The following is a 13,681-nucleotide window of genomic DNA, read 5'->3' on the forward strand; positions in this document are numbered from 1 at the left end:
CATAGTATTTAGGAATAATCACATCTAGTCTTGAGTATGTTTAACATGAATTCCCATCTCCTGTAAAGCGCATTTATAGGTGTAACTATGGTAAAAATCGTATCTTATGCTCTGTAGAATTTTAGTGATATCTGTTCACTTTACTGACACAATTAAGTTGTTATTCATTTTCACACTGCAGTTATTTGAAAGAGACCTGTATTCTATTTGATCTCATGTATGAACAGAACTGTCAGCTAAACCCTGACAGCAGAAGCTTTCTTACTGGTGATCGTGCAGAGGCAGAAAGCACAAGGCATTCAGAAACTATGGTGATGAGGTGGAATGAGAATCCACAAAACAAAAATGGGATTTGAAATCCCAGTTGGAATTTGTGGTGCTCGCAGCTAGCATGAGTCCTGACTTACGCTGTAAAGTGAGCAAGTTCCACTCAGAAGCAGAGAGAATAAATGAGCCCTCACATTGTCAGATTTACAGGCTGTTCTCAGAGTACAGCTGCAGAGTTGCCAACTCCAAGTGTTCAAAAATCATGAGATTAAAGAATTGTTTTCTCCTTCCCCTTCTGGTGTCAGAGCCTGTAGGTCACACGAGTTGCATTTTCCCACTTTTCTCTACACCAAGCGGGCTAAAGATGCACTTTAAAAAAAACGAAAGCGAGCTTCTCATGGAATAACATGACTCCAGGTCAGGACAGATCCCCACAGATCAGATTGGCAGGGGACTTGGGGGTTTTCACCTTCCTCTGCAGCATGGAGCATGGGTCGCCTGCTGGAATCATCAGGGCAAATCTCACATATCAATCCCGGGGCCTCAAGCATTGGTGGCACCTCAGACTACCGTTCTCTGCCTCACAAGTTTGGTCTCCAGGACTGAAATTCTTTAGTCTAACTAAAGTCTTTGGGCTCAACACAGGGGTAACTGGGTGAAATGCAATGGCCTGGGCTATCCATGAGGTCAGACTAGGTGATCCAATGATCCCTTCTGGCCTTGAACTCTATCAAATTGGGACTTTCACACAAACTTCAGATATCATGAGACTTTCCAACTCTCCTGACTTTATCCCAACACAGCTTGGAGTGCATTTGCTAAAGTCAAATGTTTTCCCATTTCTGCTTGGAGAATTACATTAACCCTAAAAAGGCCGCAATGCAGAGAGAAGTGGAAGGGGGCTGAGGGTGGCGCAATGCTTGGCATTTCCCCCATTACAGCTTGCCCACGTCAAAACCAAACAGCTCCTCTCACCTGACGAGCTTGCCAAAGGAAGTGCAGTAAATTTCCTAGGCTCATGGCCTCCAGGATGAGGCAGAGGGGCAGAGCTTGGCTCTGACACCACAGGACCTTCACCAGGCTGTCATGTTTACAGATCTTGATGTGAAACTTCATCACTTCTATAAAATCCTTCATTTCCTGAGGGCTGGTGGCCATTAATGGAAAGGAACCAAAAGCAACGTTAATACCAAGCATGGGCACTAAGAGGAGGAAAGCTAATGGCCTACAAGAAAGGGGACTATCCCTTGAGGAGCAAAATGGGGCTCAACAGGGACTAGATACGGGTTGGATTTGCAGCACAGAGCCAGGTTTGCTACATGAGCCTTGGTCTATCACATGCCCTGTTTAGATCCATGATTTTGGTTCTCCCCATTCTAGTGATATGAAGATTATCTGCTCTTGATTTGGACAAGGTGTGTTGGCTGTGGCCCAGAACTAGAGCACAATAGCCAGGCTACAGAAAGAATGTACCAACATGAATCTATTGCTTTTGACAGTCAAAGGTCTCCTAACCCAACAGCTCATTGGGCTGCCATGGCTAAGACACAAAAGGTTCATAGCCAACAGTACCCGAGGATGTGAAACAGCCAACCACCTTGGGCTACCCTGACCCAGCAGAGCAGCTACCCATGCTGTAGCTGGGTGAACTGGAAGCAGGCTTTCAGTGGGAGATCAACCAAACTTGAACCCACACCCGTCTAGATTGTAGCTGAGCACCTTAACCACTCAGCCATTGCACCTAACCTCTCACCCGCCTTACCTTTAAATAGTAACAGAGTTTATCCCACAACAAACTGGAGGGGCTGATTTTCAAACTGTAGGCAGCCAGGCTGGTGGACAAAAATGCCCCTTACTGTGCACACAGTTATCCACTGTGCCCCCTGCCTCCGGCTCAGTCATCTGCAGTGACTCAACCAGGGACCTCTGGCTCTAAAAGCATGTCTACTCTTTGACCCATCGGAGCTGATACAGGCATCTTGGGGCTGTAGTGGACTCAAACATTTTACCTGTCCAGCCACTAGAGGGAGACAAAGACCTTTACTGGGTTAAAAGGGGTCACGTGTGTGCAAATTGGAATAATTTCACTTGTACACATGCATTTTTGTAGGCATCTGTTTATGAATGTTTTGCCCTGAAAGTCTCCGGCTTCCGTCATGCACACAATAGGAGCTGCATTGCCTGAGCCTTTCCCCTGCACCATCAGATTGTCGCTGCTGCTGTTGGTGGTCTCCAAAGAATCCTGGAGCTAGAGACACTGAGGGAGGAATTTCTAAAGCTGCTTAGTGTTCCCTGGTCACATGCTCTTATTTAATAAGTGGTGTACAGGACCCCCTCTCCTCTCCCCGTGGTGCCTGAGTCACAGAGGACCCGAGTCTGTTGCAGCCCCCCGCAAGAGGCTTCACTCAAGGTGTAGTAGCTCATGCATTTGCTCTGGAGGTCCCTGGTTCAAGCCCTGTTATGTTGGCCAAGTTGGCTGCTGTGACATTTACTTAGATGGCTAAAGTATAATTCTAGCTAATGCCTGCTACTTTCCTTTTAGACCCGTCTCCTGTTCTAGGCATCCCATCCGGGCTATCACGCACCAGACAGCCCAGACCTGGCAGTGAGAGAAAGCTCCTCTCCCCAACTTGCTCACCTGGTAGTTTCCTCAGAATCACAGACAGTGAAGGCCCCAAAGAACCTGTTTGGATGAGGGTGGCCCGGGAAATCTGTCCATATTGCCCCATGCACAAAAACTCCTCCTCCTGGGTGCGCCAGTCCTTAGGCAGCTCCCACTTTGCGAGGGGGGAATCCTTAAACTCCAGTGTTCTCTCTGCTGAAGTGGCAGTGGGTAGGGAGTCATATTCCTTCCTGTCTTGCCCTGGAACATCGTCTGCCAAGAAAGAATCAGCATACGTGGGAACACGGTAAGAGACATCAGCCAGCACTGAGGGCAGGGAGCCTGAGTTCGGTTCCCAGCTCCAGCACACACTCACTGTGTAACTTCAGACACAGCACATCTAGCTTGGGTACTTGTCATTACCAGAGTATCTGAGCACCTCACCTTCTTCAGTGTGTATATTCACACCCTCCCCCAAGGCAGGGCAGGACTAGTATTGCTAGTGTACACATGGGATCTGAGACCCAGAGAGACTTTGCCAAAGTCCCACGTGGAGTCTGCAGTAGAGCAGGGAGTTGAACCCAGCTCTCCAAAGGGCAAAACGAGCATCCTAACCACTAGGCCACCATTCCTTTCCATACTTTCCACCCAGTGACAGGAGGAGGAAGCTATTGCCCCATCTCACACAGGGATTGTGTTATTGTTGGTAAAGCACTCCGAGGTCTCCAGTGGAAGGTGGTGGGCAGACGCAAAGCCCTGTCTTCAAAGGAACGGTGCTGTTATAACCCTATAAAGGCTGGCAACAGAGATTCCTTGGCAGTGACCTCTGGGATCCACTCCCTGCTGAAATACGACCAAAAGGAATGTGGCAGCTCTTAGACATGCCTCTTTGCCCAGCTGGATTAAGCTGCTTAAATCCTGCTTCCCAAGCCGACTAGTTCTGCTGCATGGAGCCTGGTTTCTAGACCTGAGAGTTTGAATTTAAGTCTTTTAAGGTGACAGGATACCGTGGTGGTGAGCATCCAAGGGAAAATGTGATGGGTGCAGAACCCCCACCGGCAGCTCCCCGCCCCACCCCCGGCCCCAGCTCACCTCCGCCTCCGCCTCCTCCCCTGAACGTGCCACCCCGCCCTGCTTCTCCGCCCCCCCAGCTTCCCGCGAATCAGCTGTTTGCATGGGAAGCTGGGGCGGGCTGAGAAGCAGGCCGTGGCTTCCCGCTCAGGCCCAGGGAGGTGGAGGGGAGCTGGGGCGGGGGGTGGGGCGGGGAGCTACCAGTGGGGGTTCTGCACCCATCACATTTTCCCTTGGATGCTCCAGGGCTGGAGCACCCGTGGAGTCGGCGCCTAAGGCGCCACTTTTGGCCGGTTAAATTTAGAAGCCCTTTTAGAACCAGTTCTCCCTTGCAGAACAACCGGTTCTAAAAGGGCTTCTAAATTTAACAACCAGTTCTAGTGAACCAGTGCGAACTGGGTTCAGCTCATCACTGCATGTAAGGTATTAGTGGGAAAGTTATGATTGGCTAAATATGTTAATCACGTTTATATGTATATATCATCTTTGTACTGCGAGTTATAAATGTGTGATATATTTGTATGTAAGCAGAGACAGGGTGGGCTCCACCCTGACATCGGGTGGTGAGGTGTGGCAAGTTGTGGAAAAGAACTTCAGGGGCTGATCTCATTTGCATAGGCACACCCACCCCGCCTAGAATGAGGCCATAACTGCCCAAATGGTCACTTTGGCTGCTGTGGGATCCCCAGTGTCTCTGTTATTGGGGCGGGAAGAATAAATTGTTATTACCCTGATTATGGGAACTGTGCTTGGAACTGTACTTGGCCTTTTGTTATGATGGAGGGACTCACCATCAACTGAGTAGCACTCACTAGGCAAGGGACATGGGTTCCAAAACTCTGTGAATTGAGAGAGACTTGAGACAGGTATTAGTGCCTGGTGGTGTAGGCTTCTTTGTGAGGGCCTGAAGCACCAATTGCACCTCTGTCTCTCTCCACTGTGGAATGTCAGAGCTAATTTTGGGTCTATTAAGAGTTTTGTTACAGGTACTGTGCTGAATTCACTTCAGCCTTATGGTGCACCAGCACTAAGGCTCCCACTACTATGAGCTGAAATCACTGAGAGCTAAAATCACTGAGCACTGTGTCAAGTAGTGGGGAGCCAGAAGATCTAGTGTGCAGCGGAGCTATTTGTGAGACGGCGGGGTGAGCAGAGCCGGTCGTGAGACAGTGGTGTGTTCGTGAGACGGCGAGCTGAGCGGAGCCGGTCGTGAGACAGCGGGGTGTTCGTGAGACGGCGAGCTGAGCGGAGCTGTTCGTGAGACAGCGGGGTGTTCGTGAGACGGCGAGCTGAGCGGAGCCGGGCGTGAGACAGCGGCGTGTTCGTGAGACGGCGAGCTGAGCGGAGCCGGTCGTGAGACAGCGGCGTGTTCGTGAGACGGCGAGCTGAGCGGAGCCGGGCGTGAGACAGCGGGGTGTTCGTGAGACGGCGAGCTGAGCGGAGCCGGTCGTGAGACAGCGGGGTGTTCGTGAGACGGCGAGCTGAGCGGAGCTGTTCGTGAGACAGCGGCGTGTTCGTGAGACGGCGAGCTGAGCGGAGCCGGGCGTGAGACAGCGGCGTGTTCGTGAGACGGCGAGCTGAGCGGAGCCGGTCGTGAGACAGCGGCGTGTTCGTGAGACGGCGAGCTGAGCGGAGCCGGTCGTGAGACAGCGGGGTGTTCGTGAGACGGCGGGGTGAGCAGAGCCGGGCGTGAGACAGCGGGGTGTTCGTGAGACGGCGAGCTGAGCGGAGCTGTTCGTGAGACAGCGGCGTGTTCGTGAGACGGCGAGCTGAGCGGAGCCGGGCGTGAGACAGCGGTTTGTTCGTGAGACGGCGAGCTGAGCGGAGCCGGTCGTGAGACAGCGGCGTGTTCGTGAGACGGCGAGCTGAGCGGAGCCGGTCGTGAGACAGCGGCGTGTTCGTGAGACGGCGAGCTGAGCGGAGCCGGTCGTGAGACAGCGGGGTGTTCGTGAGACGGCGGGGTGAGCAGAGCCGGGCGTGAGACAGCGGGGTGTTCGTGAGACGGCGAGCTGAGCGGAGCTGTTCGTGAGACAGCGGCGTGTTCGTGAGACGGCGAGCTGAGCGGAGCCGGGCGTGAGACAGCGGCGTGTTCGTGAGACGGCGAGCTGAGCGGAGCCGGTCGTGAGACAGCGGCGTGTTCGTGAGACGGCGAGCTGAGCGGAGCCGGGCGTGAGACAGCGGGGTGTTCGTGAGACGGCGAGCTGAGCGGAGCCGGTCGTGAGACAGCGGGGTGTTCGTGAGACGGCGAGCTGAGCGGAGCTGTTCGTGAGACAGCGGCGTGTTCGTGAGACGGCGAGCTGAGCGGAGCCGGGCGTGAGACAGCGGCGTGTTCGTGAGACGGCGAGCTGAGCGGAGCCGGTCGTGAGACAGCGGGGTGTTCGTGAGACGGCGGGGTGAGCAGAGCCGGGCGTGAGACAGCGGGGTGTTCGTGAGACGGCGAGCTGAGCGGAGCTGTTCGTGAGACAGCGGCGTGTTCGTGAGACGGCGAGCTGAGCGGAGCCGGGCGTGAGACAGCGGCGTGTTCGTGAGACGGCGAGCTGAGCGGAGCCGGTCGTGAGACAGCGGCGTGTTCGTGAGACGGCGAGCTGAGCGGAGCCGGTCGTGAGACAGCGGGGTGTTCGTGAGACGGCGAGCTGAGCGGAGCCGGTCGTGAGACAGCGGGGTGTTCGTGAGACGGCGAGCTGAGCGGAGCTGTTCGTGAGACAGCGGCGTGTTCGTGAGACGGCGAGCTGAGCGGAGCCGGGCGTGAGACAGCGGCGTGTTCGTGAGACGGCGAGCTGAGCGGAGCCGGTCGTGAGACAGCGGCGTGTTCGTGAGACGGCGAGCTGAGCGGAGCCGGGCGTGAGACAGCGGGGTGTTCGTGAGACGGCGAGCTGAGCGGAGCCGGGCGTGAGACAGTGGTGTGTTCGTGAGACGGCGAGCTGAGCGGAGCCGGTCGTGAGACAGCGGGGTGTTCGTGAGACGGCGAGCTGAGCGGAGCCGGGCGTGAGACAGCGGTTTGTTCGTGAGACGGCGAGCTGAGCGGAGCCGGGCGTGAGACAGCGGCGTGTTCGTGAGACGGCGAGCTGAGCGGAGCCGGTCGTGAGACAGCGGGGTGTTCGTGAGACGGCGAGCTGAGCGGAGCCGGTCGTGAGACAGCGGTGTGTTCGTGAGACGGCGAGCTGAGCGGAGCCGGTCGTGAGACGGCGAGCTGTGCAGAGCGGAGCCGGTCGTGGTGGAGCGGAGCAGAGCCCTGTGGGGCAGTCAACTTCAGGACACGTAAGGTGCCCCTTACCTCTTTCCCCCACACCCAGGCACATTTTAGCCAGACTGGGGAGTAACACTCTGCAGATGAACTTTTGAACTCCGGGGCTGGACTTTTTTTTGGACTTTGGGTGATTTGTGGATTGCTGGACTCAAGAGACGTTTGGGTTCTGGGACTCAAGAGCCTGAGGGAAAGGATGTGGCCCAATTTTTCTGGGGTGGGTCGGTGTTCATGGTTTGGTTAATGAACACTAGTTGTGGTGTTTCCCCAATTTAATGCTGATGTTGTTTACCTCATGTTATTAAAGATTCTCTACTACACCAAGACTCTGTGCTTGCGAGAGGGGAAGTATTGCCTCCTTGAGGCGCCCAGGGGGTGTGTAAGATTTTCCCAGGTCACTGGGTGGGGGCTCAAGCCAGTTTTGCATTTGCTTTAATGAGAGGGAACCCCTGTGTACTGAACCCGGCCCTTGCTGCTATCAACTTGGCCTGGCAGAAGGGTTACATGTATATCAAACTTGTGCTGTGTTTCTGGGTGACACCCTGTTATGATGCTGGTTCTGGCGGGACCCAACTGAGAGTCAGGACAAATTACTTCAAGCAGGGCAGTGACAACCCAAGGCTGGGGTTTTCCACCTCTAAGGCAAACCAAACCAGCCAAATGGAGCAGACTTTGGTCTCACCTCACTAGCTAACCACAAGTCACACGAGCAATTCCCTTAGACACTCCAATTTCCCAGTATTTCCACCAGTGCCCCTCGTTATGGGTACAAATGGCTATGAAAAACAATATCCCAGTAAAAGAAAAAAGGTTCTCTCGATCCCAAAGGACCAAGCCCCAGACCCAGGTCAATCTACAAATCAGATCTTACCCACCAATCACGCTGTTGCCAATCCTTTAGAATCTAAAATCTAAAGGTTTATTCATAAAAGGAAAAGGATAGAGACGAGAGCTGGAATTGGTTCAATGGAATCGATGACATACAGTGATGGCCAAGTTCTTGGTTCAGGCTTGCAGCAGTGATAGAACAAACTGCAGGTTCAAATCAAGTCTCTGGAGAACATCCCCAGCTGGGATGGGTCGTTCAGTCCTTGGTTCAAAGCTTCAGTGTAGCAAAGTCCCTCCAGAGGCAGGAAGCAGGACTGAAGACCAGATGGAGGAGCTGCAGCAGCTTTTTATAGCCTCTTGCCATGTGGTCTGTCTTTCTTTGTCCCAAAGACATGCTGTCCATCCCATGGCCTGGAAACACCTCAGAGTTCTGTCCCTAGGCAGGTCCCTGCCTACCTGACTGAGTCCCAAGGTGTGTCTGCCTTCTCTCAATGGGTCACTTGTATCGCTGATGGTCCTTAATGGGCCATCAAGCAGGCTAGGCAGAGCTGACCCCAACTTGTCTGGGGTGTCACCCAGAAACATAGCATAAGTTTGAACTACAGACAGTATAGAGACAATATTCATAACTTCAACTACAAAAATGATACACATATACAGATAGCATAATCCTAACCTGCAAACCGTAACCTCATTTTAGACACCTTATTTGACCCCCTTTATACAAGATTTGGGGCCACTACAGGACCTTGGTTGCAACAATGATCTATACGGTCCCAGCTTATGTCAATAACGTCACACACCCCCAGACAGATTGGCATCAGCACTATCCAGCCTTCTTGATGGCCTGCTTGATGGCAATCAGCTGTACAATGAACCTATTGAGAGAAGCCAAGGGCTACAACTATGAGTCAGCAGGACAAGTCGGGACATGCCTGTGGACAGGGGACTCCAAGTGTTTTTCCAGGCCCATGTGTTGTGAGCTTGTGTTTGGGACAGAGAATGTACAAGCCTCATGACAAAGGACAGAAAAGGCAGCTGCACCATCTCCATTTTGTCTTCAATCTGGCTTCTTACCTCTGGAGCAACTTCTCTACAAACTGAAGCTTTGAAAAAAGGACTGAATGACCCATCCAAGCTTTGGATGTGTTCCAGAGGGACTCTACAAGCCAGCAAACTCACCAATGCTGCTAAGAACCTGATATATGGACTCTGAAGTCTTATGTATGTATCTGATGGCTTTGACCATTTAACAACTCTCTTCTTGTTCTTTTCTAATAAACTTTTAGTTTTAGTTACTAAAGGACTGGCTGGCAGCATGGTATTTTGGATCCCTTTGGGGATTTCTGTCCCTCTGACAGAACAAGGAGTAATGGTCTCAAGTTGCAGTGTGGGAGGTTTAGGTTGGATATTAGGAAAAGCTTTTTACTAGGAGGGTGGTGAAGCACTGGAATGCGTTACCTTGGGAGGTGGTGGAATCTCCTTCCTTAGAGGTTTTTAAGGTCAGGCTTGACAAAACCCTGGCTGGGATGATTTAGTTGGGGATTGGTCCTGCTTTGAGCAGGGGGTTGGACTAGATGACCTCCTGAGGTCCCTTCCAACCCTAATATTCTACAATTCTATGATCAGAAGAACATTTTGTATAGTGAGCAGAGTTTTAAATAACTCCTCATCTTACTGGACCTAGTCAGGGAACTGGAATGCAATAAAGAGGGCTGGGTGATTTATTTATTTTTTTGTTTAGCTTCTTGATAACCAATGTGGGGAATCAGGAACACAGTTTGTGCTTGGTTGGTGAATCTAACTACAGTGTTAACCTCCAGTTCTGGGAGAATCTGCTCTCCCTTTGAAGTCTGCCTTGCCCTCGGCATTTTCAATGTAGGCTGCCCTAGGCACCTCGGGTCACAGTAGATTTATTGAAAAATCCATTTTTGAGACACCAAAACTACTCACCAATCTAGGTCAAATTGTTTAGGCCAATCCCCTCCCTCCAACTCTGAAAATGTTTTTTGGGGAAATGTCACAATGTTTGATTTTGACATTTTCTAAACGAATGGTTTTGACATTTTCTTTTGAAAATGCAAACAAATTCTTTTGTAAATATAATTTTCAAATCGACATTCAAAATGTTTTGTTTGACCTGAAAATATTTTTGGGGGATTTTCACTTTGGCAAGGGGAAAAAACCCACAATTTTTGTTTCGAACAAACCATTTTTTCCCCGGGTTTTTCAGGTTGGCCACTGAACTGAAAAAATCAACTAACCACTCAACTATATTGGCTATTAACTAATGATGCAATGTAGTATTACCATTACCTTTGCATACCATCTGGATATGATCGCAATATCTGTTCCTCAAATAATTTGTTTGCTTTTGGTTGGTGTTTGTTAACATGGCAACAAACCCCTGGGACAATAACAGACATAAATAAAATTACCACTTAAATCTGGGAGATTTCCTGGTACCTCGATAGCCCTCAGCACCACAGATCTGAGAGAGGTGTAGAGGAGGTGGAATGGCTCTGGGCCTTGCTTCAGTTCTTTGTATTTCTCTTTCTTTTCCCCTTACGTTTGTGATTTAGCGCAAAGGGCTCTGTAATGCTGTTCTCGTGGGCTGTGCCTGGTGAGGTATGAAATGTGATGATAACGCAAGGAGGGAGGAAGGGACATGCTAAACCGCCAGGCTGTCTCCAGTGCTGTATTTTCATGGATGTTCTTTCAGCTGGCCCTCAGCAGGGTTGGGCTGTAGGCTGATCTCTGTCTACAAGTGGAGCTGACACACATGACCTTCAGTGGAAATGTTCAACCCTGGCAGGACTGACGAGCTCCCTCCAGGCTGGCTGCTACTTCAGGATCCAGATCTTCTCTGCTTGGACTGTATGTTGCCACTGCAGAGGCTCCAGGGCCGGCGCTGCCAAGAGAGCTGTCCCCAGAAATGATTGTGGCCTGGAACTAAATCAGTCTTGGTGCCACACAAGAGCCCTGTGAGGGGAGGGCTGGGATCCCTGCTGCCATGGCATCTCCCTGACCGACGCAACAGAAACCGGGCTGAATCTCTACAGTCTAGCAAAAAGAAAAGGAGGACTTGTGGCACCTTAGAGACTAACCAATTTATTTGAGCATAAGCTTTCGTGAGCACTGTAGCTCACGAACGCTTATGCTCAAATACATTTTTTAGTCTCTAAGGTGCCACAAGTACTCCTTTTCTTTTTGCGAATACAGACTAACACGGCTGTTACTCTGAATACAGTCTAGCAGAATCTTTGCTTCCTGTTTCAGTGTGCTACACAGGCTGAACCTCTGCAACTGAACAGGACTGTAACCTGGGGGAAATTCCTCTATTGCTCAGCTTACACCCTCAATGACTGGCTGACTTTGACCAATCTCTAGCCAGCAGGAAGTGCGACATAATGGTCAGAAAAGAGGGCTTGGACTCACAACTCCTGCGTGCACTGATCATCTTGACCTACTTCTCAGAGGGGTTGTGCAGCTGAATTACACAGCAGCAGCCACTCCAAAGGTTTGGCTGAGATTTACAGGCACCATTGTGCACACCCCCTTTTCACTCCTTTCCACGTCCCATCCTGGGTGCAGGCCATGTGTGCAGCTGGCAGCGTTCTGTCGCTTCGGGAGGGGATCCAGACAAGCCATTTGGGAGCTGTGAGGCTCATTAGGGCTTGAAAACTCTCCTAATTTGGACTCACCTAGTAAGCTTTGCTGACATGCTCACTGGAGGATCTTGGCGAGATCCAGGCGCTGGGGCTGGAGATGGGCAAAGGCCTGTTTCGGGAGTGAGACCCAAAGCTGCAGAGCTCGTGTCCTTACCTTCCAGCAAGACGATGGGTTCCCTCTCAGCATCCCGCCCCCTCCGACACATCTTCCAGACAATGGCTGCCACCGCCAGCAGCATGGAGGAGGCCAGGAAGGAGGGGATAACGACCACTGCGTGCCACACCCCATTTTCATCTGCAACAAAGAACCAGGGGAGATGCTAGAGATGACCCTCTCGGCGCTGGCAAGGAGCCCTTGGCAGCTCCCAGTCAGTCCCAAGGAGCTAGGTGCAATGGCCGATGGTACAAAGGCTGGGCAAGGAGTCGGACCCTATGGCCAAGCACATCCCTGCTTGGCCTCTAAGGAGATGCCATTGGCTTGAGTCTGATTGGCCACAGGCACCCGGATAAGATGGAGACAGAGAGGCCGTCAGGCCCTTTCTCACCCTTCTCTTCAGGAGTCAGGGCTGCGCAACAGATTCTCAGGGCCTCACAGTGCATCCCACGCACGGGACCTCGGGGCCCATCTACCCTGGAGGTGCACAGCCACACATGGGACCGTACGTACTCAGGGCTGCTCAGCCATCCCACCACACAGGCAGCTGCAGCTGTGCTGCTATTTTTAGTGACTAGCTTCATCACAGCTAGCGTGGGTATGTGCTTGTCACCCCTGCCTTAGAGGAAAGTTGTTTTGGGGGGAAATGCCCCTCCATTCCAGTGGAAGAGCTGTGTTCCCTTGTGAGTTATCTGTCTCGTACAAACGTACCCTATTACACCCCTGCCTGCCCCATTCCCCTGGAGCAGGCGGATCATGGCAAGTGCAAACCACTCTCATGCTGCCAAACACTTCATCCCTTGCCAATCAGATGTAGCACTTCTGCAGCAGTTTTCACCCACAGGTGTCAACGGGCTTCACTAAAGCAGGTCAGTGGCATTACCCCATTTTACAGATTGGGAAACTGAGGCACTAGGGATGGAGGGGAGAAGGGACTTGCCTAAATCTCTGTCCAGCAGATCAGTGGCACAGCTGGGATTAGAGCCCAGGTCTCTTGATTCCCAGGCCTGTGGTCTAACTGCTACTTAATGCTACCTCCCTTTTAACTTAAAAACAAAACCAACAACCCACACCACTCCACGCAGGCCACCGGCCACCCACCCACACATGCTGCAGCCACTATTACAGCTCCCAGGAAGCAGCTGGGGGCGATTGAAAAGTAGCAGGCATGCTGAGAGTCCACTTATCAGAGGGGAACGAGGGCTGTCACTTTGCTCTAGCAGTGAGTAGCCAGGAGGGCTATGGTGCTTTGCTGGAGTACGCTCACCGGTACATGGCTGGGGAAGTTGGAAGAAAGAAAACTTCCTAGTGTCTGATGGTCACAGAGATTCAATATTTTCCAGAAAAGGGCAATTTGAGGGAGGCCAGATTTTATCAGTGCTGAAGCCTCAACTGATTCCTAGATTCCAGGGCCAGGTGAAACCATTGTGATCATTCTAGCCTGACCCCTGGAGAGCACCAGCCAGAGACCTGCCCCACAATAGCTCCTGTTTGAACTAGAGCAGACTTTTCTTTGTTTAAAAATGGACAGTGATGGAGAATCCACCACAACCCTGGGTAAATTGTTCCAGTGGTTATTTACTCTCACTGTTAAACTGGAGATGGAGTTATGATGTTGGTGTAGGAAGGCACATCAGCAGGAGCAAGGCTGTAGTGAGCACACTGACATAGTTAGGTCAATATAAGCTGCCTTATGTCAATCTAACTGTGTAGTGTAGACCAGGGCTAATGATGATGTCCCAGTACTAAAGATGACCTCCAACCCAGAAAAACGGGTTTGGGATTTTTTTGCTTCCTTATGAGGCATACAGAAGGCTTGAGAGTGTGTTTAAAGTCTTTTCTCC

At 51.6% G+C, this 13,681-nt stretch overlaps 1 long non-coding RNA gene across 1 annotated transcript in view; it reads left to right on the forward strand.

The window, feature by feature from the left end:
• Positions 1-5,427, forward strand: part of LOC142069526 (uncharacterized) — a 28,068-nt gene extending 22,641 nt beyond the window's left edge. Inside the window, exon 3 of the long non-coding RNA XR_012665389.1 lies at positions 4,927-5,427. This is a non-coding gene — a long non-coding RNA (uncharacterized LOC142069526). The remainder of the gene's footprint in view (positions 1-4,926) is intronic.
• Positions 5,428-13,681: the final 8,254 nt, after the last annotated feature.

This window comes from Caretta caretta, chromosome 18 (assembly GCF_965140235.1).
Source record: "Caretta caretta isolate rCarCar2 chromosome 18, rCarCar1.hap1, whole genome shotgun sequence".
NCBI lineage: Eukaryota > Metazoa > Chordata > Testudines > Cheloniidae > Caretta > Caretta caretta.